Source organism: Rhea americana, unplaced genomic scaffold (assembly GCF_003343005.1).
Source record: "Rhea americana isolate MKP2758 unplaced genomic scaffold, rheAme1 scaffold_159, whole genome shotgun sequence".
Lineage (NCBI taxonomy): Eukaryota > Metazoa > Chordata > Aves > Rheiformes > Rheidae > Rhea > Rhea americana.
In genome coordinates this window covers 2,108,418-2,132,271 of record NW_028185694.1, presented here as the reverse complement: position 1 = coordinate 2,132,271, position 23,854 = coordinate 2,108,418, and positions in this window count along the sequence as shown.

Sequence of the window (23,854 nt, the reverse complement as noted above, 5' to 3'; positions counted from 1 at the left end):
TGTATGAGATATTCATTTGTCAGATCTAAGCAATGTATAGCCCTAATTAAGACTGTAATGAACATGCTATATGTYAGCCTTCCCACAGACCATTGCACTTAACAAAGACTAACTATATTTTATAATTATATATCACTCCTTATTAACTGATCTCTTCTACTTAAGTGCAACACAAACTCCAGTTCTTGTATGAGGATTGAAATGACTTGTTTATGTCACCCATCTCTGACCATTCCACCATACCTCATTTTTACTTCCTCTTTTTCAGTTCAGAAGTCAATTATCTGCACTTTTAAAAGCCCACCCAGAAAAGCCCACMCAGAAAAAAGCATGACAACAGATACAATTGCAAGCTTTGCAGTCCACCCTCGTAGACACACTGCTGAAAATGTTACCCTTTGCAAAGAAATGTGCCCGGATTTTTTCTTTTTAAACTATTGTGATTTAGAAATCTAACTCACTTTGGTCTAGTTATCAGTCACTTGACTGTATTTGAGTTTCATGCCATTTTCTAGTGGACTGTTGTCTGCATCTGATGGAGGAAGGCCTACAGAGGAGCTGATAGGCTCAAGTCATGGCATTTGGCTATAGRCTTCAACTCCTGAAATTCAAAGATGTTTAGAGGTTGTATCTCCATTGCGTTATGCAGTGTCTCTCAGGGAGAAGTTAAGAATACAGTTCAGATCTGGCCTTGAATTCGGATTCAATGATATGGAGGACAATTTGTCTAGTTGCTTCACATTTAGTCAGAAAACTGTTCAAAAAATAACTTTCCTATTGTGGCATATGGCAAACTCTGCTTCTCATTACATTGATGCAAGTTTAGGTTTCACTGTAAATGAACATTATTTCAGGTAATTTTCATCAGCATCACTGAGAACTGGATTTGGACCACGTCCAGAACAATTTAATGATATCATAAAGAAAGCAAAAAAAAAAACCCTATTTTTTCATATCCTGATGATTTTCTCCCTCCTTGGGTATTACATTACTGTTAATTCAAGTGTAATTAAGGTTCCTGTCATTTCACTGAATGCCAGCAGAAACAGAAGGACTTTTATTTCATAATTGCTTGTTTCTCAGTATCCATGAAAATAGTTGTTTGCATTCATATTGCTGGCACTCAGAGAGAGAGAGGAACACGAAAGAAGACACACTCCTGTGTACAAATCTGGAAGCACCTGCAAGATCAAAAATATTGTGGCCTAAAGCTTCCAGAATTTTAAAAGTACATCTTTGATGATCCCTCTTCATGATGTTTCCTGCTCAGCTGCATCATCCCCGGTTATGTCTACAATGGCAGGGATCTCTCTCTGCCCTGTAATTTTGACAGAAGCCACAGCTGCTCATGCATTACGCCAAAGAACTTTTGAATCTTGTGTGACAGGACACAGCTCTTCCTCCCAACTTCTCTCTTCTTTTTAAAAAACTGCAGTAAAATTGCTTTCATAATGAGACTTTAATAGTCTTAGTCCAACGTAAATAGGGTTTGTGTGRCCRACTAAGTCAGTCTGTAAAACTGACATCATGACAAGGGTTCATGAGTTTTCATGTGCCTCTCTTATTTAGATGATAGAAGGTGGATTCTGAYCGTTCAGCACACTAGGAAGGCTAGTTCAGCAGAAATCAGAGGCATTTGAAGGTTTTTAATGCACTGACCAAGTAAACAACATTTGAAAGGATTTAGCAAGATAATTATTATTTTATCARTTCAGGGGCCAAAACAAAACACTTCAAAATAGTTTCTATAGACATTTACCAGATTAAAAACACAACAACAAAAAGTTTCCCAAATGAAAGAAAAGCTAGGGTCATGTAGRGTTAAAAAATACAAAACAAAATTGTTCTCGTATTCCTGCAACAGCACTATCCTTTATCTTGAAGACCACGTCGTATAGTCACGTATGTTCAAAGAGGTGAGCAAAGGGATAATTAAGATGATTAGGCTAAGGCTAATAACAGCTCCTGTTATTGATGAAACTAAGTGGCTTGACTCCCTGCACAATAAAGGCTGGAAGGTATTTTGTGTACAAGCATAGCTGGAGGATGAACAGAGAAGAACTAACAGAAAACACGTGTATGCACAGGCTCAAAGGCTGGGCATACACAGAGCGTGTATGCAAACTGGAAATTAGGAGGCTTTCCCATCAAGACTGTGGGGAAAAAAATCCATTAGATATCAAAGACAAAATCTTTACCTGTTTTAGGTTGAATCATGGACCATTAGTGAAGGATATGACAGCATYAGGGCAAAGTTTCCAACAAACAATCTGGTCTAGCAGCTCAATAGATGCTTTGGAGTGAGGGGCCATAGAGGACATCTGAATACTTCACACAGGAAGAGGCAGGGATCCAGGGATGCACCATGTGCACCCACTGGCACGTATCAAACTCTGAGTCGTTCTCCTGCCCTCAGTCACTTATAAACTGATTACACTGATTCACTGACTGTATCAGAGAGAAAGTCCATTTGACAGGGCCTATAGCCCTATGGTTGCCRCTCTCCATGAAGATACCCTCTGGGAGAAGAAAAAAAATGAACCTAAATCTGATATATTTTGGGTGACTGCCATCTTTCCATGTCTAGTATGAWCAGAGGAAAAATACATGGGTAGGACCAATGTCAGAAGCATGAGGCTCCCATATTGAGACTAACTGCTAGAAAACATTTTTTCAGCCATTCACGAATAGGTGTGGGATGAGTAAATCTTATTTCTTCTTTACGAATAATAATAAAAAAAACAGTGAAAAAAATCATCTAGATTTAAGGAGGACTCATTTAAAACCTAGATTGTTATGCTTTTCTACTAACACTGGCAAAATGCCAGCATAGACTGAATCTAAACTGATGCCGAAGGGGAAATGYGAGGTCTTAGAGGCTGAGTGCCTAACTCTTGTGTTTTGGCACACTGCCTTCCTGTGATTTTGTAGGTGGACATTGACTAATCACTCACAGTTGTGTTGTTAAAAGAAAAGGTTGTCTGATACTAGCAATGTCAATCCAAGCATATCACAGATTAGAGGCACCAACAGTTTACCTTCCATTTTTAGTACTGAAAGGCTAAAGTTAACTTTACAGAAATAAAAGCATCAAATCGTGTTCTCTCTCCTCACTCAGGAAATGTTTGAGTGTTGCTCACTAGTCCAGCCACCATCGGTGAGTTACCACRGAAGGATACAGGAAGACACACAATACCTGAGCTCAGCTGTGCCGTGGTTCATTTGGAAGATAACATTTTCTCCTCAGCCTTGCAGCCACCAGCAGGTACTCTACATTGAGAAGAAATCCATTGAGGGGTTCTGGATACATAGAGTCAAGGCAGGCTCAAAAACCATCAGGCAACATGGGAGAGAGGCTAGAAATGCTCAGAGGAAATATAACGTGCTTGTCCTTTTCTTATAACCCTCCCTATGCACCTGCATCTGGATATTGCCAGAGAAGCCAGCATTTAATTTAGGGAAGTCCCACAGCTGGTATTATGCAGGTCAATAGTCTTTTCTGGCCTTTTGGATGCCAAGCTCAGTTTAGAGAATCAAGTTCAAGTTGTATGATAGACTGTATGATGCCTCTCAGATGGCTTACCTGCCATTAAGTGAAAGACCTGGGCAGACACCAAAGCAGACTCRTGGAAGAGCAGCATTCTTAGCCAGCAGTCATGCAAGGGACATCACTGCCAGCCTTTGGTAAGGAGGCACAGTCCAAGAAAAGGATGGTAGGGAGCCTTGGAAAGAGATTAGCAAGGAGACAGGAGGAGGGAATATGGGAAAATTCATGTGCAAAAAACTGAGGGAATTATAGGAAACTTTAGATATATGGGGAAAAAATAAAGCAGAAAAGGAAAAATTAAGTATAGTTGGAAAAATACTAACAGAGTCGGGGGAGGTAGGCCCGAATCATAGTGAAAGAGAAATCAGAAAAAGAGAAAAGCTTTTTCAAGAAGAGAGCCCAAGACGAGTGAATAAAACACTATCAGTACATACAGATGCGAGCACAGAAAAGTGCCTTTTCAAACCCTCCTCCTCTCTGAAGTCAAACCAGGTGTCAGATGCCCGGGTCAGAGGGAAGAAGAGGTGGCTGTGATACCTGGTGGCCCCCAGCGCCTACACGCACGTTCACACTGCTCTGCCTCTCGCAGCCATGCGTCRGGGGGTAGTTTACAGAGCAGCTCAGTCCTGCCCAAAAGCATCGGCAGGAGCCTCTCAGCTGACTTCTGGGGCTACCAGTGTTCCGTTTCTCATTCATTGTCCTTCATAKGTTAATATTTTTAACTTAAAAATGCGCTGTGACAGAGATAAAGACAGATGCCGGCCTTAAGTTTTACACGCTAAGATATCATCAATTTCTGTTTCAGCATCCTAATTGGAAATAAGAAAACCTCACCTGCAGGAAGAAAACTTCCAAGGATTAATAGGAATTGGGAAGAAATCATGTTTTTCTATCTGTGACTGGCAGATTTTTCACTTTCAGATACTCTTCTGTTTAATCTCCTCAAGATACGTTAAACTACAAAAGAAAAAAAACCTAAACTTGACTTCAGAGTGTGTTTTGTCACAAAGTCTCAKGAAGAATAGGACGTGCTCTTAGGCGGCAAGTCATTCACAACCACCTATTGATCAGTGTGAGCGGTGGATGTTTTTGTTTAGATTCTTTTACTTAAATGGCATCAATGTGTTTCTAACTGGCAAAAGGCAGTCAATTAAAACAGAAGGGAAGAAGAGAGAGTGCTGGGGAGTGGAAAGCACTTCAGCACAGAAGAAAGTATTGCTGTGAGGATAAGAAATATATTCTGACTTCACTGTGCTGCACTGTGGTGGAAAAATAGCTTACTGGAGTTAAGAGGATGAGCTTGTATATCATAATGTACTTGTGTGTCTAGGATTTATTTTCACAGATGTAATGCTACAAAGCAGTGTGTGAAAAGGTTAAACAGCTCATTTCAGAGCCTCTTTTTTCCCTGCAGAGTCTCAGGAGCATACCCTTATAAAAACTGTTCTCAGCCATAACCTGCCTCAAACACATGGCCGGGCAGGAGGATCTGCCATGCATGTGGTGGGAGCAGAGAGGAGTCCTCTGCTCCACATGTCCCTCAGGGTAACCTGCATGTCCTCACAAGGAGCAATTTGCAGGGTCTGCTGCTGGGTGCTTGCCCACCACAAACCTACAAAGAGCTGCCAGCAGGAGTAAGCACCTCTCTGCTGGCTTTGCACTCACTGGTCACAACACCAGAGGCCAAAGCAGAGGCACCACGACCAGCTCTCCTGAGGTGAACTGAGAACGAGCACCAGCAGAAGCACCAGCTCCACCACCGCAGGCTGAACTGGGGACACCCGGGGCTCCAAGGCACTGTGTATGCACGCGCTGCAACTGTGTGAAATATTTAGAGACCTCACAGTTGTATGAATCCTTAAATCTGTAATCCAGAAACCAGTAGATTGGACACAGCAGGGTTATACCATTGGTGATCCTTGAGAAGGCATCCTCATGCCTACCTAGACAACTTAAGCTCAAGTTATAGTTAAGGAATAGAAATWAAAGAAACAAGCACCTCACTTCTGAGGTCAGTCCTTCAAGGCAAGGGTCATCATCCCTGTATACTTGTATGGCAGTTTGCACCAAGTAGCCTTCATGTCCATTGGTACCATTCAGTACTCATGTAATCACAAATGCTTATTGATGACCACATCACTTCTGCAGGTAACACTTTAAAACAAGCTACACCTCCCTCCACCCCCACCCCCACCAGTCAAAAGCCCTTAAGACAGTGTTTCTCATTCATACTTATATCAAATCTCACAGAGAAAGTAACAGTAGCCATTCCTCCAAAATCAGATTATTGTCCCCTAATACTGGACAAAGCAGAATACAGAAGATGCCGCTTTCATTTCTATCTGTGCCCCTCTCAGTCCTGACCTTGCTTCTTAATCCTCTATTTGCAACTGCAATTTTGAATTTAACATAGAATTTATTTATTTCCTATGCTGTTGGAGTAATGGATGACTCCTGTTGCTGTTCCTAGGAAATAAAAGAGCATGAGGGAGAGGATCTGCCCTACACACATTCTTCAAAGCCAAACACATCCACACGCTGTGGGTAAAACCTGGCACTTTACTGGAGCTATGTTGCTGTTTTCATAATAAATTTTCATTGTTTTATACCTTGAAAACACTTTTTCAAATTTTAGTTTCTTCCAGGAAGTACACAAGTCTCTCAGATGTTGCTATAGAGGGTTAATTTCAGATAAACTTTTGTAACATTAGTTAGCAAATTTAAAYCCATCAATGTGCTCTGAGTCATCTGCAATTCCAAAGACAACTTTTATTGTATTCGTGCCAATGATGGCACAGAAACAATACCAGTTTGTAAAGTATGCWTTCAAAAATGCCACAATGCCACTTCAGCACTTACTGTATCACAGAAAGAACTCTTATTCAAACTGCAGCTGCTCATCCAGAAATACATACAATCAACAGTAAAATTAGAGGTATTTCATTGAAACTGTGGGTGGACTTGCATGTATCTTGGCAGAAATAAACCAAAATCTGTAACTGTTACACAAATATGTTAATGGTTCACAGACATGTAAATACCCAAGGGAAGTGTGCTCACTATAACTGAAAACAAGGCTCTAATATACAGTCAAGCATTTAAGAGTTTCTACATGAATCACCTACCTCAGTGCTGTCGATGCTAGTTTATCACAGGGCTGGGACTGGGTCACACACAGTTCTTCTGAAAAAAAAGATTATCCATATTCCAAGAGGAAGAATGAAGAGATCTGAATCACCTCTGCAGAAAATGTATCAATGTGTGACAAAGAGAGTCATACACTGAATACCTGGAGATAGCTAAGACAAGAGKGGGCCATGGCTAAGCAGTGTGACCCACTCTTGTGGTGTAAATGTTACATTTGGGGAAGAGGAAGCAGACTTTGTTTCAAGAAACTATTGCAAATTTCATTTAAAAATATAATCATTCTTGCTGGTAAAAACACAGCAGAGATATGGGAAGACACAGGGAAAATAAAGTGAAAAAAGTTTTTTCATCTGATCACTCGCCTTACAAATTGATTGGTTGAAATGAGCACAACACAGAAACAGTGTAGAGCCACAGACTTTTGGTATACAATGCATTCCATAAAACTTACTCCGGGGAAATATCTCCACGCATTCCCCAAAGGAAATTTGCCTAAATGGAAACAGCAGAATTCCTAAAATTACACGCTACATATATATATGTATATGTATATATATTTATTTATATTTATATTCCCCCAAATGACCTTGTCTCATGCTTTTAGACATAAGAAATGGCACAATTTTGAACTTTTATACTTAACATTTAACAGTAACTATAATCCTCAGTTTTTTGTCTGAAAGAGTTGAAATAAAAGGTAGGTATTAAAACTTGCTAGCTTTAATTAGAATTTTCTCTAGAATCATGCTCAGAGAGATGAATTTCTTTTAAAAAATGAAATATTCATTYTTAATGTGTTATGACATTTCCATCCTTCTTTTTGATTATATTCTTCAGTCCATTAATATTTCTACTAAAACCTTTCCATGAAATAAACCACAGTCCACTGCAATTATGCTTGCTTGTTCTCTGCGTACAATACCAGATAATAAGGAGCAGATAGTTTAATATTCGTATTTCCACTAAAGATGATAATGATGTTTAATGGTTATATCACCTCTTCACTGATGAATCATTCCACTTGTGCAGTTGCAAACCGCACAAGCAAAGCACGCTTGCTTGAAAAGGAACTGAAAAAAAAAAAAAAAAAAAAAAAAAAAAAAAAAAAAAAAAAAAAAAAAAAAAAAAAAAAAAAAAAGAGCAAAACCTACGTAATTCTAAGACTAACTGAGAGAGCTGCATATCCTGTATAGGCCCACTACGTACTTTGCAGGTCACAGAAGTGCCTCAAAGGTAGGACATGGTGTCACAGAGAAGGCATAGCTCAGGGGACCTGCCTTATTAAAGAGATAAAAACAGAGAGGAAGCAAAGATTTAGCATGGAAATTAGGTGGAACTGAGGTTCATTAAACTTCCAGGTCTAGATGCCCCATGTATAACAGAAAGAAGTAACTGAAAGGGAAGAAATCTTACACAGGGGGAGTCCCCAGCAGTGACGGTGTCCACAACCCACCACTCCCAAAGCCTTCCCCCAGTCAAAGCCCGACTGCAGCTTATCAAAACTTCTTTTATGACCTTCTGGGAGGAATGAAACATGGGAAAAAGGTGCATATACAACCCAGATGTCTCATCTTCAGGCTTCTCTCTTGATTGCTTCTTTCACTTCCCTCAGTAGTCCTGAGAATAATGATAAAAACTGAAAAGCTGAGGGAAAAAACAGCTTTCTTACTCCAGACTCTCACACTCAAGCCTCGCATTTTGTGCCCATACCTTACAGCCTCCTTGCAATAAGGTCCTGCAGCGCAGTAATCATACCTCTCTCTCAATTTGAGTTGTAAGTGCCTTTCATAACAGTCAGTTTTCACTCTTGCCCTTTCCAGTACAGCTTCCAAAAGGGAAATGTTCATGTCCTCATGAACAGAAACATCTGGCAGGTGATTTTAGGAGGGAACTATTTTGGCAGTTTGAAAAAGACACTGCCCTTTCCTCCCTCCTCCCTCCTCTTCTGCTCTTCCTAAGGAATTTGCCCTTGGAGACCACCAGGGGCTGGTTTCACCACATCCTCGACTGCAGCACAGGTTGCTGTTCTGGGAATAGGCTGCTGCTTCTTTAAAGTAGCCTCCGTAACAGGCTGGTAGGGGGTAACTGCACCGGAGAGGGTGTCTGCAGCCCAAACACCCTCTGAAGGGAAGTGGTGTTTAGCACTTTTGAAAAATCAGTATTTATTTAGATATCTATTTTAAGCTTTTTGCCTCAGTCTCATTACACATGAAATGGAAGAAATATCAAATTCCCAACTCACAAAGCTGGATTCTTTATTATTGAAGAAGCCCTGAGTAATATGTGCACTCTGTAAATAATAGATAAAAGCTGTCCAGAAGGTATATGGACAGGATATAAAGGATGGTCATAATCAAAAAAAGACACCCAGACTATCAGTTTGAAAGCAGAGTTCTGTCCAAAATAGGGATTTAAAAACTCCATGTCAAAGCATTAATTCTGTAGCTTAGAAATGTTGCTTTATACGTTTCRGTAGCCCTATTTTCAGTTGCTGTAAGATGCTGTTTCTTTCAGATAAGAGCAATATACTAAATGTCAAGATCAGCTGTGCTGGGCTGATCTGCAGAGACTGCTGTAATCTATAGAGCTCCACATTCTCTCTCCAGCCAGATTTCTAAAACTGTCTTACTTCAGAGAGTATCTATATTATGTTTTAGAAGCAGAGCCCCAGAGGGCACCATTCAGTCAATACAAAACGGCATCAAATTGCTTGGGGCAAAACCTTTTGTCGACTTTCCTGACATCTAATTTTATTTAGTAATTTATTTTTTGGATATATACATCTGAGGCAAGTTCTGCTTGAATATATTTTGTGAAGGTGCTGCTTTTCTTACAGGGGTGACATCTCATCACTTTTTTAAATATCAGCCTTCATGTCATGAAGTCTGTTCATAGCTTGAGACTAGTTTATAAACCAGGTCTCTGTAACTTAATGTAGTTCTGGGGAATGTAGGGAGAAAAGTATTGCACCCCAGCCAAAAATTTGGTGAATAGACCTAAACTGGGTATGTTTAACACAACCGGGTCATGCATTTGCAATGTGAGGTGATTGCCACCATATGAATCTCTCTCAGCTTCCATCTACTCCAAGGTGCCTGTGTTTACYACTACATCTGGCAGCAATGAGACAGGACCTCTTTGGTTATTTCTGCTGACCATTTGCAAAGCCCTGGCCCCAACAGACATTTGGATTTGGGCTGTTTATTCCAATGGAATAAAGACGTCTAGGTAGAACCGACGATTCAGAGAATTCACACCTTTCATATATTTCCATAAAGGGAATTTGCATTTACAGRCAAGATTAAAAACAGAAAAATGATGATAATACAACTGCCTTCAAAGTGTACCTTGTCTGAATTCCCATCACCATTGTCAGGGCCATCCTAGGGGTTTGGCTTGGGACCCACTGACAGAGAAGCCAGCTGGTGGCCCTGAAAGAAAGAGATGGAAGAAGCCACAACAAATGCTCTCCCCACCCTCAGTTGGAGGTTTCTTTTAAGCCAAGGCTCTTGCACTTGGCCCACACCTGAGCTACACTGAGCTACAACTGCACTGCACCTGTGTCTGCAAGTGGTCTCACACCTCCCTGAGCCTGACTCATGGACTTGACTTTCTGGTTTGACTTTGGACCTGCATCATCAGATGGACTTACTGAGTGATCATTGGCCTCCTGGCTGGCCCTGGTCTACCCACCTCATCCTGCTGCCATGGTCAGCGAGAACAGTCTGCCTGCCCTGCTGCCACCCCAGTCTCCCAGCTCCCCTCCCCAGCAGGCAGCCTGCCCTGCTGCTCACTGACAGCCGATGCTAATGAACAGRATATCTTCATCTCCTGAAATCAATTTATCATGCCTACATCCTGGATGCTGTACCTCATTTTTTTAACTCTTCCCTCAAGACTTGTTTGTGAAATCCATCAATCCAATGTCCTCCAACAGGTTAGCTCCTCACACTCTTTCTTCTTTAAAGTTGGATAAATTTTCCTTCAAATATAGTTGAGGCAAATATAGATGACACTACCATTGCTACCACCACCCTTGCAAATCCAGACACAAGACTGAGCCAATTAATTGGAAATTTGGAAAGAATGGATAAAACTCAGACCAGAACAAAGGAACAGTCTACCGAACAACATATCCAATCTGACAGTCTGCAAACTCAACAAGACTGGTTCACCTTAGGTTCAGTGGCAGTTCAGAAACAGACACCCCACGTCTCAAACTAAAGATTTTTGCAATACCAAATAGTGTCTGATTATTTTTTTCTCAAGCATCATSTGCAGATTTCAAAGTCGTTTTTAATAACTAATGAAGTAAGTTATGATAAGCAGTAATAATTTTATTGTGATGATCTGTCTGACTTGAATAGCCAATATCAGTTTAGCCTTGGTAACTTTTAAATGAAAATAAACATATTTTGACATATAGTGTTTATCTTCAAAGGCCAACAACCTTTGTGGACTTATCTTTTAAGATATCTCCTGTCCTATGCACTTGCACAGGGATCTCTTGATTTTTTTCTTTTTATGTGCTTGCAACCCTCTGCACTAGATCATGCCACAGCAGCATGGGCAGTTGCAGGCTGCAGAGCACTGGCCTTGCTAAGCCGTAGCTGCAACAACATCCTCCGGTGGGTTTCCTCTGAGGCCTCACACTGCTGATCCTTGCACTGCTCTACGGCGTTACTTTCATTCCACCAGCTCATGCACCTAATGCAGCCCACCAGTGCCGTGCAGGTCACAGGAGCAGAGGGGCTGTGGCATGATGCTGCAAACCAGTGATATAGCATATAGCTGTTGGGCAAGTGCGGGGCGAGAGACAGGAATGGGAATCTCTCCCCACCATGAGAGACTTGACAAATCAGTAATATAAAAACGCACGGTGAGGAAATAGAATTTCATTTTTTAAGCAAGCTCTAAACTCCTCAGGACAGAAACCAATTTATTACCATTTGCATGCACATATATGACAATTAGCATCATGGGAGCCTAAAGTCCCAAGCGGGACCCCTGGGCCAGACTGCAAACAACAAATAATAATAAACAACTTCTCAGCTTCTTATATTTGATTTCTTTGTATGGTGTGTAGAAATGTTTTGAAGTACGCAAAGTAATGGGAGAAACTGACCACAGCATTGCAATGACTCTGTACAAAGTTGTAACACGACGGAGCCCCAAAAAAGTTTAATCTTTGATTTTTGCACTTATAATGGACAGAAGTGTTATTTATAGCACTTATAGGTAAATTGTCTTAAAAGGAGTAATCACTTTGCRATGTAAATTGTCAATAATCTTTAGCTGTCTTTGTCAATTTGAATTCCTTCTACAGTTCACCTCCAAGTTCCCTCCTTGCCAGCCATGATGTCTCCTCATAGAGGCGTTATGATGGTTCCAGTTGGAAAGGATTGAGATGGGTCAATGAAAGTTTTTGCTCTAATATTTATTAATAAAAGATAAAAAGGGGAGTTTTTAGAAAGTGAGCTTACTGAAGSATAAGCTAACACAAGGGAATTAAAGGACTTCTGATGCATTTAATTCTTTTCTGGATTATATTAGATGCTGGCATCATATGGGAGACATCAGGAAATAATTAACTTCAGCCACAAAGGGAAGTGATTTAGAGCAAACTGCAATGTTTCGAACTATAGGACTGAACAGTCTCCAGACACTCTGAACTCACTTCAATTTGGAAATGCCACTGAAGCCTTCCAGTTTCTCTGCTAAGCCTCCAGAATCAAGCAAGGAAAATAGGTGGTATCTCTGGAGCAACCTGGGATGTAAACTGTGGCCTAGACAGGCTATACCCAGCACAGCTCCATGCACAGGACTGACCACCTCAGCCAAGGTTTCGCTTGCATCTTACTTCAGCTGGTTCTTCATGCAGTAGGGAGCCAGWACATCAGCTCAACTGGGGCAGCACCTTCTCTTCTTGCTCCCTAAAGACCTAGCTCAGAGGGGAAGGAAACAGGGAAGAAGATCTATAGCAGCACTGTAGGCTGAGCTGTAAATCAGCCCATAAAAGTACCTTCACCTTATCCCGTAGAGGACACTTTTCCACCTTTCAGGAAGAATGCACAAGTTGTGAGTGAAAGATCTACCAACTCCATGTAGGATGTGTACAAGTTGAGGACTGCAGGGATTTCTGCAGGAAAAGTTTCATGGCCATGACTGAGGAATTATTAGTCTTTTTTCAGYCCATTCTTAATCTCAGAAAACCATTTTAAACCACAGCTGTGGCTTCAACCATTCCCAAGGGTGGACTTACTTGGATCCACAGGCTTAGCTGAGAGATTAGAAGGATTCAGTTGCATTTCCAAATTGAGATGAGTTCAGAATACCTAGAGACTGTTTGTCCTGCAGTCTGACCTTACAGGCGGTTCTACCTTTGGCTGTTCATCTGTTTCCTCAGTGTCCTTTCTGTCTCTCCAGGATACACACCATTCTGGTGAAAAATACAAGGCAGGTATTTTCATTCTGTCACTGCCCTAGGCAGCTGGTGTCTCTGGCCTTTTCTGTTCTTCCAAGAGCAAGCACTAAGATTATGTCTAYGTCTGAAGCTGTAGAATTGCCCACAAGAGGAAAAAGGATGTGTCAGTCCAAAGCAYTAGAGGATAACACAAAGTCTCCCACCAGAAAAGGACCCGTTAACCCACAGCACCAGGCTCCCAGCAGCTCTCTCACCATAATCACAGATACTTTGGCAGACTTTTAGTGTTCATTTCCTGGCAAGCCTCTGCTTTTGGTCTCCATTCTTCTCTCCTGCCTGCATGTCACCARGAAGGCCCAGAAATGAAGGTACTGAAGAAAGAGAGGAGGCCAGAGGAGCAATGTGCGGTTTCATTTGCAAAGGCAGAATACCTGGCTCTAATTATTGATCTATACATAAATATATATTTTAGTTTAATGGTTTACAGTTACTTATATGACTGTATGCATGTTCAGATTTCTAGCTGAATCAGCATTATAAACAGTAATGTTAAAAATAAACTCTGAGTTACATCCTATTAAAAATAAATAAACTGCAATTGCAAAATGCTTCTGGCACACTGTAGTGTCAACTTGCCTTCCTGCTGCTGGAGTGGATAGATTCGTCTTTTTCCCCAAGCTAAACTGTCACTTTGAAGCCTGATACAACTAAAGATGATCTTTTTGTAGGAACAGATCTTCAAGAGCTCTGAAGGTGCTCACTGTGCCAGGTAGCTCCTATGTGGGGGGTTTGTCATGCCATGCTAGTAATAATTAGTTCCTCTGAGAATAGAAATGCAGCTTGTTGAAACAAGTCTTCATTCAAAAAAAAAAGCTTGAAAAACACTAAGATTCGCATTGTTTTGTAGATAAATGGCTAACAAGAAAAGAKGCTAATGTTTGCTATAAAAATCTCCTCTGTTAATACTTCTTGCTTCACATGACATGGTGTTAAGCTGCTGTTTTGACTGCGAGTGCCTAATGCTGGCTCTGGCATGGTGTGTAAGGAGCTGTTTGACACTGGGGCTTCTGCACAGCGCTGCGGGTGAACGTGCTTCCTGGGAGCCTGCGGGCTCCGAGACGGTCCCTGCTCAGCCCCACACAGGCTGAAAGGGCAGATGCAGCTCAGTCACATCGGGGAGAAGGAGCAGTACGACCCTGGGGGCAGGTTTAGCTCAGCTGGTTAGAGCATAGTGCTGCTAATGCTAAAGGACTGCACCTCCTGCATAGGTTTCTTCAACAAAGAGCTAGAGCTTTGGCGCAGCTGCGTTGGAGGGAGTTCCCCAGCTCTCTTCCCAAGTCCTCTTTCTTTTCTTACCTATGCCGTTTTTACTTTTAACCACCTCTCTCGTTTCTCACATCTGCCCTAGTCATTTATTTATCTGACTCGCTCTATTGCAATGCTCCACTGACACCAGAGTATGTTGGAAGGTAGTTGCTTGCTGTGCCTGAGGCTAGATACTCACAGCTAGGCAGTAAATGCAGAAATGCTTTGAACAAATAGTCTCTCACTTTGGATCTCACTCCCTCCTGTGGCTCATGAAAGCCAGGATCTGTTCTAGCATCTAATACAAGGCATATCTGTTATACCTGACTTCAGAACTGGCCAGGTTTCTGCAGCCAGCAGGAAAGGAAAGACAGAATGACTGTGCTGATACTAGTTCCGTTATTATTTGGATCTTTTGTCATGCTAAGTTATGCAGGCATATAATTACATGTATATAAAATACATACAAAATATAACAATATGATGATTTTGCAATATTCTAATCATACATTATTTATAGCTATGAATGTAGGAGAGTTGCATGTTTAATCACGGTTAACGTAACCATGCCTRGTTACTTTATATCGTCTAAATTTATTTTCCTTTTATCACATTGGAGCATTTCTCTCCTGGATCTTTGCATTCATGTGCTTCCCTTGAACTCACTGACTGCTGCAGAAAAATTCAGTCTGGAATACAAAACTCTGTTCAGTCTTAATATATTATTTAGTAGTTGAATACTCACTAATTGTGCCATCTTCATATCTAACGCATGTGAAAGAAGCTTTGTACCAATTCTTTGCCATTGCTGATGTTGATACTGGATGCCAGATGATGTAGCATCACCTGTCCCAGGTGACTAAGCAGCTGTGGAAGGAGGCTTTGGGGTGCTTACTTCGACTCTGCACCTCTCGCTACCCTGGTGTGCTCTGGCCACAGCCAGATGTTCTCAGCCTCCTTAGTGTGAAGGAGCAATGAATGTGCTGCTTGGAGACAGTTCATCTCCTTTTGAGGAGACAAAAGCATCCAAGGAATCATGATGCCATTTAAAGGCTCAAAAAAACTCAGCCCCGTACAACACATGTAATTACATATATGTATATTTTATTTCATCATCACCAAACCTCTACACTGATTTGATTTATTTCTTCAAAGTTTTTCAGTGATATTTTTTGAGGTAGGGTTGCAGATTTTAGTGGAGATAATACTCAGTGTTATTGCTAAATATAAATATTGACATTATGTGAAACCATTCTTATAACATTTCTTGCAATTTTGATAACAGTAATCATAGGACATACAGATGTCTGATTACATTTAAATCTTGGGCTTTGGCTTATATATTTCTAATCTTCACACTGGACCTATTCATTTTAAAACACCTTTTCTGTGTTGTCTGGTGAAAAATGGTGTCAGTGTGCCTGCTTCTGAGGTTTAAATTTCCATGTGTGTGAAAATATGTGCTCTGAAACATAGTGGCTGCTGGCATTGTTTAAACCTCAATGCAGAAAGTCTAAGAGGGAATATTTTCAACTCTGCACAGTAATGACTAAAAAGTAATTTGTTAATGTAATAAACTTTATAGTCTGTATATGAAATTCCTGTGCAAATAAATCGCATAATAAGACACAATTTATAATGCCCCATGACAAAAGGCTTAACATATATATTAGCTTAACTGCAGCTTATTAATCTAAGCTGTTTTATCTTTGTTGAACTAACTTAAAAATCTTTGCTTGAAAAGAGACAATATAATATCTCCATTCTCAAGCCACACTGCCGAACATAACATCAGTAATGTTTGCCAGGCTTGAGGATGTATTGAGATTTAAGAAAGATAATTTGTTTTGTTTTTTATCTTCCTGGAGAAAAACCACTTTTTGCATGTAGCTGGTTGATCAGTGCCCACAGAGTGGAATACATAAATTATTGCATTCTGGAGCAGCTTTGAATCTAATCATGCACAAGCAAATGATAGATAAATTTGGCCCTCAATCTTCTAGCTTTTCTAAAAATTAAAAGCATTGGTAATGGAAGAACAACAACATAAAAACTATTATACTAAAGCTTCATAAAGGGAAGCTTTATATCTTCATACTGTGTCTTCAGTAGATTTACTCCCTGGTACTTACACTTTCACCTGTGAAATGAAAATAAGTGGAATACCACAGGAGAAGCAAAATGTTGGATTGGTARTTTAATTCTTCTCTTACATTTCTTAAAAACTAGCCACATCCTATAGTGTGGTATTTTTTAAAAGAGAGGCTAGAGCTCTAATCCACTCACATTAAATATAATCTTAATCATTCCTTACACATACATTTGAGAATACATCAAATGTACACATGCTTAAGATACAAAATAACTTTCTGTTTGTGAAGGTAGTGGCATTTGCCTTCTGGGCAAAGTGGATGTCATGTTTGTAGTAGAACCTCAAGAAATCAAGATATCAAACCATTTGTGGGGAAAAGCGTCAAAAAAAGTTAAAAGAAATTTCTGTTTCTAAAATGTGCATATGTTTTAGCTAGGGGATATACTTGAAAGAAAAGATAGTCCTGTGCAGAAAGGACCTGAGTGAGTGACAGAATTAGCACACCTGACGCATAAATATAAAGCAATGCACCCGAAGGCAAGCGGCTCTAGGTCCACACCTAAAATGACGCATAAGCACTCGAAAGGGAGGCCTTGGGAAATGGCAACTATTTCCTTGAAAGCATCAGGCTCAGTGATTAGTAGAAGTCAAACAAAMCAACAAAATTCAAGAAAATATGAGGAAAATAGTGGTTTCAAGAATGGAGAGGTAGATAAAAATGAGATCTTCTGCAGGTTGCCAAACAGACAAGTTATGGCGGGTGACTTAGACACAAAAATAGGTGAAGGTGGAGTAGGGTAGCTGGATGAAGTATCACATAGAGTTTTTCCTGGTTTTCCTCTTTCCTAGGTGTTTGCTTATGAGCACTTTCAAGCTATGTGGAGATTTACTCTGAACCAGCATGACCATTTTCRTGTTCTTATGGGACCCAGGAGGGCTGCATTAAAATCCACCTCAGTCACAGAGACCAAGTAGATCTGTGCCTAGTAACTTAACCTTGACCTTGAATAAACTTTCCCAGACACCTAAGTGAATTTCAATTTGTCTCCTTTTTCAAGGAGAACTATGCATCTATGAAAATTATTCCCACTGACTTTTAGTGGTCTTTTCAGAAGCAGAAACTTTTTAAGCTTTTTAAACCCGGAGTCCTGGGTCATTCATTCAGGTTGAACAGCAGCCAGCACACCTGTGGCTGCTGAAAAAACAATTATAGTAGTAATTATTTGAGTTTTTGTACCGAAATTACTAGCTTTACTGTTGAAATTCAATTCAGCTAAAAACTGGCTTCTGTTCATGCAAAGTCAGAATTGCTGTGCCTCTCCTCAAGCCCCATCCAGTAAGTAGCACACTTTGTAAAGGTTACACAGCAGGGCACAGTGCAYTTTTATTCCAAATACATATAATGAGAGGGTGCAAGAGAAATGGGTGAGTCAGATACAGCTTGCCRTTTGTCACTGCCTACATGCGATTAAGCAAGTGACCTTATGATGAAAGCCCAGTGTTGGTGGATTGTTTGAGGGCTGTTTGATATCAGAATAACATTCGACAAAAATGAACACTTAACTTCTGTGATATAAAGATGTCGGGCTTCRAAAGAGAGAAATGTATTTGTCCTCCTTGATTTGACTAAATTGTGTAAAAGCTCGGGGGTCCAGCTCTTGCTCCCTAACAAAGTGTGTGTCACACATACCGCAGGCCGAGGCGGGCCTCGCTGTCCATGTCCAGCCCCCCAGGTTCCCCCACCTACCCAGCCTCAGGCCCCATTTTGGTCCAGCTTGGACCATCAGCCCCTGCCCTGGACACTACAGTGATTTCTGYATGAATGGACTTTGGACACACCTTGTAGCCCTCCCCCCAGCCTTGTTTTGGCCCTGTCTCCATCTGCTCCTGGATGACCCTCAGACCTAGCTCCTCACTGGTTATTGATGGACCTGCTACCAGCCCTGGCTCTGCCCTGTGTTCAGCCCTATAGGACTGTGCCCATTAGTGAGGGCATGGCCTGCATCGGCCACCCTCAGCTCCGCTCGCTGCCCCGTGGAGCCGCTGCTCCTTGCTGCTTCCCACAGATGCAGCAGAAAAGGCCCAGGGGCCCCTGGGGGGCTCCATCTACACCGGGAGGCTTGTCAGTCCCATCAGCAGAAACATCCGGATTCCAGTCCAGCTGCTAAACCTGTGTTTGTTTGCTTTATGTTCCAAATACTCATTCTAGCAGGTGACAGTAGCTCAAAATCACTGAAAATCAGTATGGTCAGTAATAATGGATGACATTAGATTTTTGTGACCAGCCTGCCCCAGTTTCAGGGTCTACTTCAGTGTTGTCTAAGTGGATCTTAAGCTTCACTGAGTCTTCGATAGGACACATTATYATAGCCACCTGTAACAGTAATAAGCTATAATAGATAATAACAGAACTTTACCCAAAAATTCCTTCATACACTCAGACCTGTGGTTGCTATAGAGCATGTGTGGAGAAGCAATACTCTTCTGCATTGAAGACTGAAGAATGGGGAGGATTGCTCGTGCTTTGCTGGTATCTTACAACAGCTTCTTTCAGTGTTAAAATTGTCATGATTCTGATAACTTTACCTTTTTTYGATTTTTAGGCAGCAAAGTCTTTGACTATTTTGCAAAAATGTTATAGCAAAAGAAAATGGTTACTGCAACTTGAAGCTACTTATATTTACATAGGTTAGATTTGACTGTGTATAATTTGATGACATYTCATTTTATTTCTCCATGTTGACAGAGCTCTCATTTAATAAACTCTGTAAATACCAAACAGAAGATAGCTCATTGCAGTTCCATTTCTCCTCCGGCCTTCACTTTATCCTTCCGAAGTTCCACAAAAACTTGCTCACTTCACTTCAGTATTTCACGGGGCTTTGGTATTCACCTTTCTACGGAAGAATCAGTGGGGCTACTCAGAGTAACAGGAGTTTAAAATGTCAAAGATGACTGAGAAATCCTGCAAAATTCCTACATTTTCCAGGATTTTCCATGCAGAATTTAAGAACACTTTTCCACTGCCAAATGGAAATGATTCTCTCCTTCCTCATTCAGTTCACACTCCTCCATTCACACAATATTATTAAAATACTTTTTTAAAAGGCTTTTTTTTTAATTCTGAGCTCCTTAAGTAAAGATGATGAAAGGACTTAATCTGAAAGCTTGATCCCTTTATCCAACTCTATCACTTTAACTTGAATGATTTTAATGGTTTAATAAGCCATTACATGTAGACATGATCTGTTCCTTCAAGCCTTGCCTCCCTACATCCTCTGACCATTGTAATTACAATTATAATATTTTTACTGCTTAATATTAACTCAAATATTCTGTCAACGTAGGGAGCATGTTTTAGCTTTCAGGCTGCYACACCTGAAAGCCAGCAATGCCTGAACTCTGAGGAACTCCTGAATGGATAAAGCCCTGAGCAACCTGATCTGATCTCAGAGCTGATCCTGCTTTGAGCAGGCAGCTGGACTAGATACCTCCAGAGGTCCCTTCCAACTTGAATGATCCTGTGATTCAGTGAAAGTGAACCTCTTCCAAAACCAAGAGAAAGCACTATGCAAGGCAGCTTTTTAATGGATATTTACTTTTGTAGGCAACAGATAATTTCTTCCTCTTCAGATTCAATATTTCTCCATCAATACCCTCAATCCATGTACTTCCTGTAGTTCGAATTTCACATTCAGGAAGAAAAAAAAATGCCCATTTTACAAAGCACAAAAAAAAAAAAAAAAAAAAAAAAAAAAAAAGGAGGAGGGAGAAATGAACAACAACACAAGAAGCTAAATAATGCTTTTATCACTTTCCTTCATAATATCTAAAGGTTACTTACTCCTCAGTGTCATAGATAATATTTATGAATATCTGAAAACTCCCTCAGTATCTCCACGCTTCTCACAAAGATGCTACAGGTTAGGGAAATGTGCTTGTATCRCTGGAGAGATACAATATGGATTATTAGAAAGCTGATGGGCTTTTCAATTTATGGCTCCTGGACTGTTGTATCTTTCTGTCATTTAGTTTCATCTGAATGCTTCGGGGTTTAGTTTCTACTAAGATCTTCCCTAGAGACTGGTTATCTTATGCTACCCATTTCAAGGTTAATTATATTTTGCTTTGGATATAAAGGAAAGAAACAAAGAACAAGAAAGGCACTTAGAAAGTAGTCTGAATGTCAATTTTTGTATTGTTACTACATTATATGTTATCTCTAAGAAGATGGTATAACAAACTAGAAAATACGAGCTTGGCAACTTGCATGTGTAATGAATGTTTGATACAGTGAGTACTGCTTTCAATTTAGATTTAGMTAATTTAGATAGTTTGAAATAAGTCTTCCAAATGTTATGATAACTCTACCTCTAGATAAACCCAGTGTGCTTCATTCATAGCACCCAATGGGCTCTTTCTCCAGGCTGCTAAGTCCTCATCAAAAGATGAGAAAAGACCAGTGCAAAGAACCAGGGAGAAAGGAAGAAACATGATCTCAGAGACTCGCAGGCATGGGGAGGCATAAAAGATCACAAGTGTGAAAGAGTTCACCACTRATAAAAGTGACTTCCACTAAGGAAGGATGAAAAAGAGAGCTAAAGGTAGTGTGAACTCAGCAAAACAAAAACAYAGATGAGGCAGCTTTAAACAACCACTATGGCTGTCAACCCTAAGGCTTTGAAGGATATGAGCTGTTTCAATCATTTGGAACACTCTAAAAAACAAATTTAAAACATACTATATTTTGTTATTTTTCTTTAATAATTTTGTTTATGGTTGTATTAATCAGTAGTGTAACCCTTTACCATACATAGTACAATAAAAACTCTTGTGTCCCTTTAAAGCCAGATAATATTAAGGGAATTTGATAATATGAGACATCATGCCAACAGCACGCTATGTGTTTGGCAGACAAGTCTTTTGAATACCTGCAATCTCCTCCAGAATTCAGGGATTTGAGTGTGTTTTTTTACAAAAGAGCAAGGATTGACTTAGAGGTTAGTAGCATTGGCTACAAGCACATAGAGAATTAAACTGTAAGTTAATATTATCTGAAGGGTTAGAGACAGGGTAAAYCCATCCTGTGGAAACACACACTTTACTCTGTAAGAAGAAAACAGGAATACCTTTTCTTTAAAGAAGAGAAAGAGTTTATGTAGAATGCAGGTTGTACAATTGCAGTAGCCTTTGGAATTGAATAGCATCACCTGAAATAAGGCCTGGACTCCCAGTTTACAGATTTTCAAGCCATTTTAAGTTCTCTAGCAGCACTATAATTATTAAATTATAATTGTTCAAAAAAAGCTGTACAAAATTACCATTTTCGATTATATATTGTAGCGGTCTACAGGAAAGAAGGTCTTTTRATGGTCTTCTGATCACTGGATCAATGTGCAAAAATGTCCATATTCCATTCATATCCTCCAATCACTGCAAAAAAATGCCTCATAGCTATTTGAACACTTTTTGAGTACAGTCAACGGAATCAAACGGTACCAGCCCATCAGAAGACAGGGTCCTGCAAAAGAGAAGTGTTTCACTGATTAGCAGCTACATAGCATCCCCACAGGCCAGCTGCCTTGGGGACAATTCTGTTCTGGTATTTAGTGAATATTAACAACCTGGTATCATGAGCTACAGAAAATTAACAGATGAAGAGGAAGGAACATTTGTGGGTTGAGAAATTAGTGAATGTTTTGAGCTTAGAAACAGAGAGTTTAAAGATATTAATTTCAAATACATTTTGTACAACACCAGGAGCTTATCTTCGGCTGTCAGAGTCATCTAGCCTGGAGAAAACCAGGCAGCTGCATGCATACAAAGAAGGGATGGATCAGTCTGGGGTTCTAATCCTCCACTTGAAATATCAGCCACTTCCTATTTTACTTCCAAAATCCCTTGCACTGAGCTAACCCATGGTCCATGCTTGCTTTTGTGGACATCCGCAGCTGAACCTGCACTGACTTCAGAGGGAACAGATTTTTGTTCTTACTTCGCAAGAGTAACTATTATGTGTTTGTTTCTCAGTATCTAGTATCCAGTAAAATACTGGTTTATTCAAAAGAACACACTTTCCTCTAGTTTCCTTATTAGTTATTCAGGTCTCATAAAATGAATCGGAACCAGCATTTCTCCAAAAATAACATTTTTGTAAAGCAATATGCTTTGTTCCAGTAAGATATTGCACAGGAAAAATATTTTTAAGTGAACGTGTTAAAGGTTAACTTCACAGTGGTGACATACCTGTAGGGATTTGTGTTGCATGAGTAATAGCAAAAAAGACTAATGGGTTTTATAGCAACAAACATCAAGTGATGACTTCATGTGCAGAGTTGAATGACATCAAAACAGCTCTTTGGGAATAGCTGTTTTTGCTGTGAATTTCATTTTGCAAGACAGGCTGAATGAATTTCTTTTTTCCCTTGGTCCCAGCAGCTCAGAGACTAGTGAGTGCAGAGGAAAATTGAACTTATGTCTCAAGTTACAATGCAGGAATAACTACAAGCAATTGGATGAGCTAGATGAGAACGCAGTATATTTTGAGATTGTTCTCTTGTTTATCTCAGAACTCCCTAAGCACTTTCAAGAACAAGAAAACTTTCTCCAAAGTTTGCTGTTACTGCTCCAGATTTCTCTCCACCAGTCGGACTACCTCTTTGGCTCAAGCTCTGCTGTATCCCTTAAGCTTTTATGTGAAGGGTTTCTGTCATCAGAGCTTAGCAGGAGCTTGTCATGCTAAACTCACCAGCTCCCCAAAGAAGGAGGAGACCTGGAAAAGGAAGATAATATTCAACTTTAAGGGACGGATGTTGGGATGGCCTTCGGGCAGCCAGCCTTCTCTGTGGGGCAGGAAGGAATAACTGTTGTCTGGGGTGAGCTTTGAGGAGTCACTGACCCTTTCCATCCCTAGAATGGTTTCTTCCCCAAGAACACAGCAGATTCAGTCTGTTTTCAGGAGGACATTTAGGCTCAGGAGTTACTAGGGATTCTTTTGTTTGTTTAGTTTCTTTTAAAAAAAAAAAAAAAAGAAAGAAAAAGAAAGAAAGAAAGAAAACAAGAGATTTACTACCCATTTTTTGAGCATTTTCATCCAATGTGTATTTTCATCCTAGAGACCTGAAGATGCGCAGATAGATATCCTTTCCTCCCTGTTATTTCTTTCTAGCCATAGAAATCTACCTAGCTATCTAGAAATCATAGCTATCTACCTTACCTCTCTTTCCCAAAATAGATTAGGGAGTTAGGAAGGGTTCAAGGACTGTATAGATTAATACTGGRGATTTTCTCTCAATTATCCTCTTCCTTAATTTCTTCTGCCCCCTTAGCAAACCCCAAA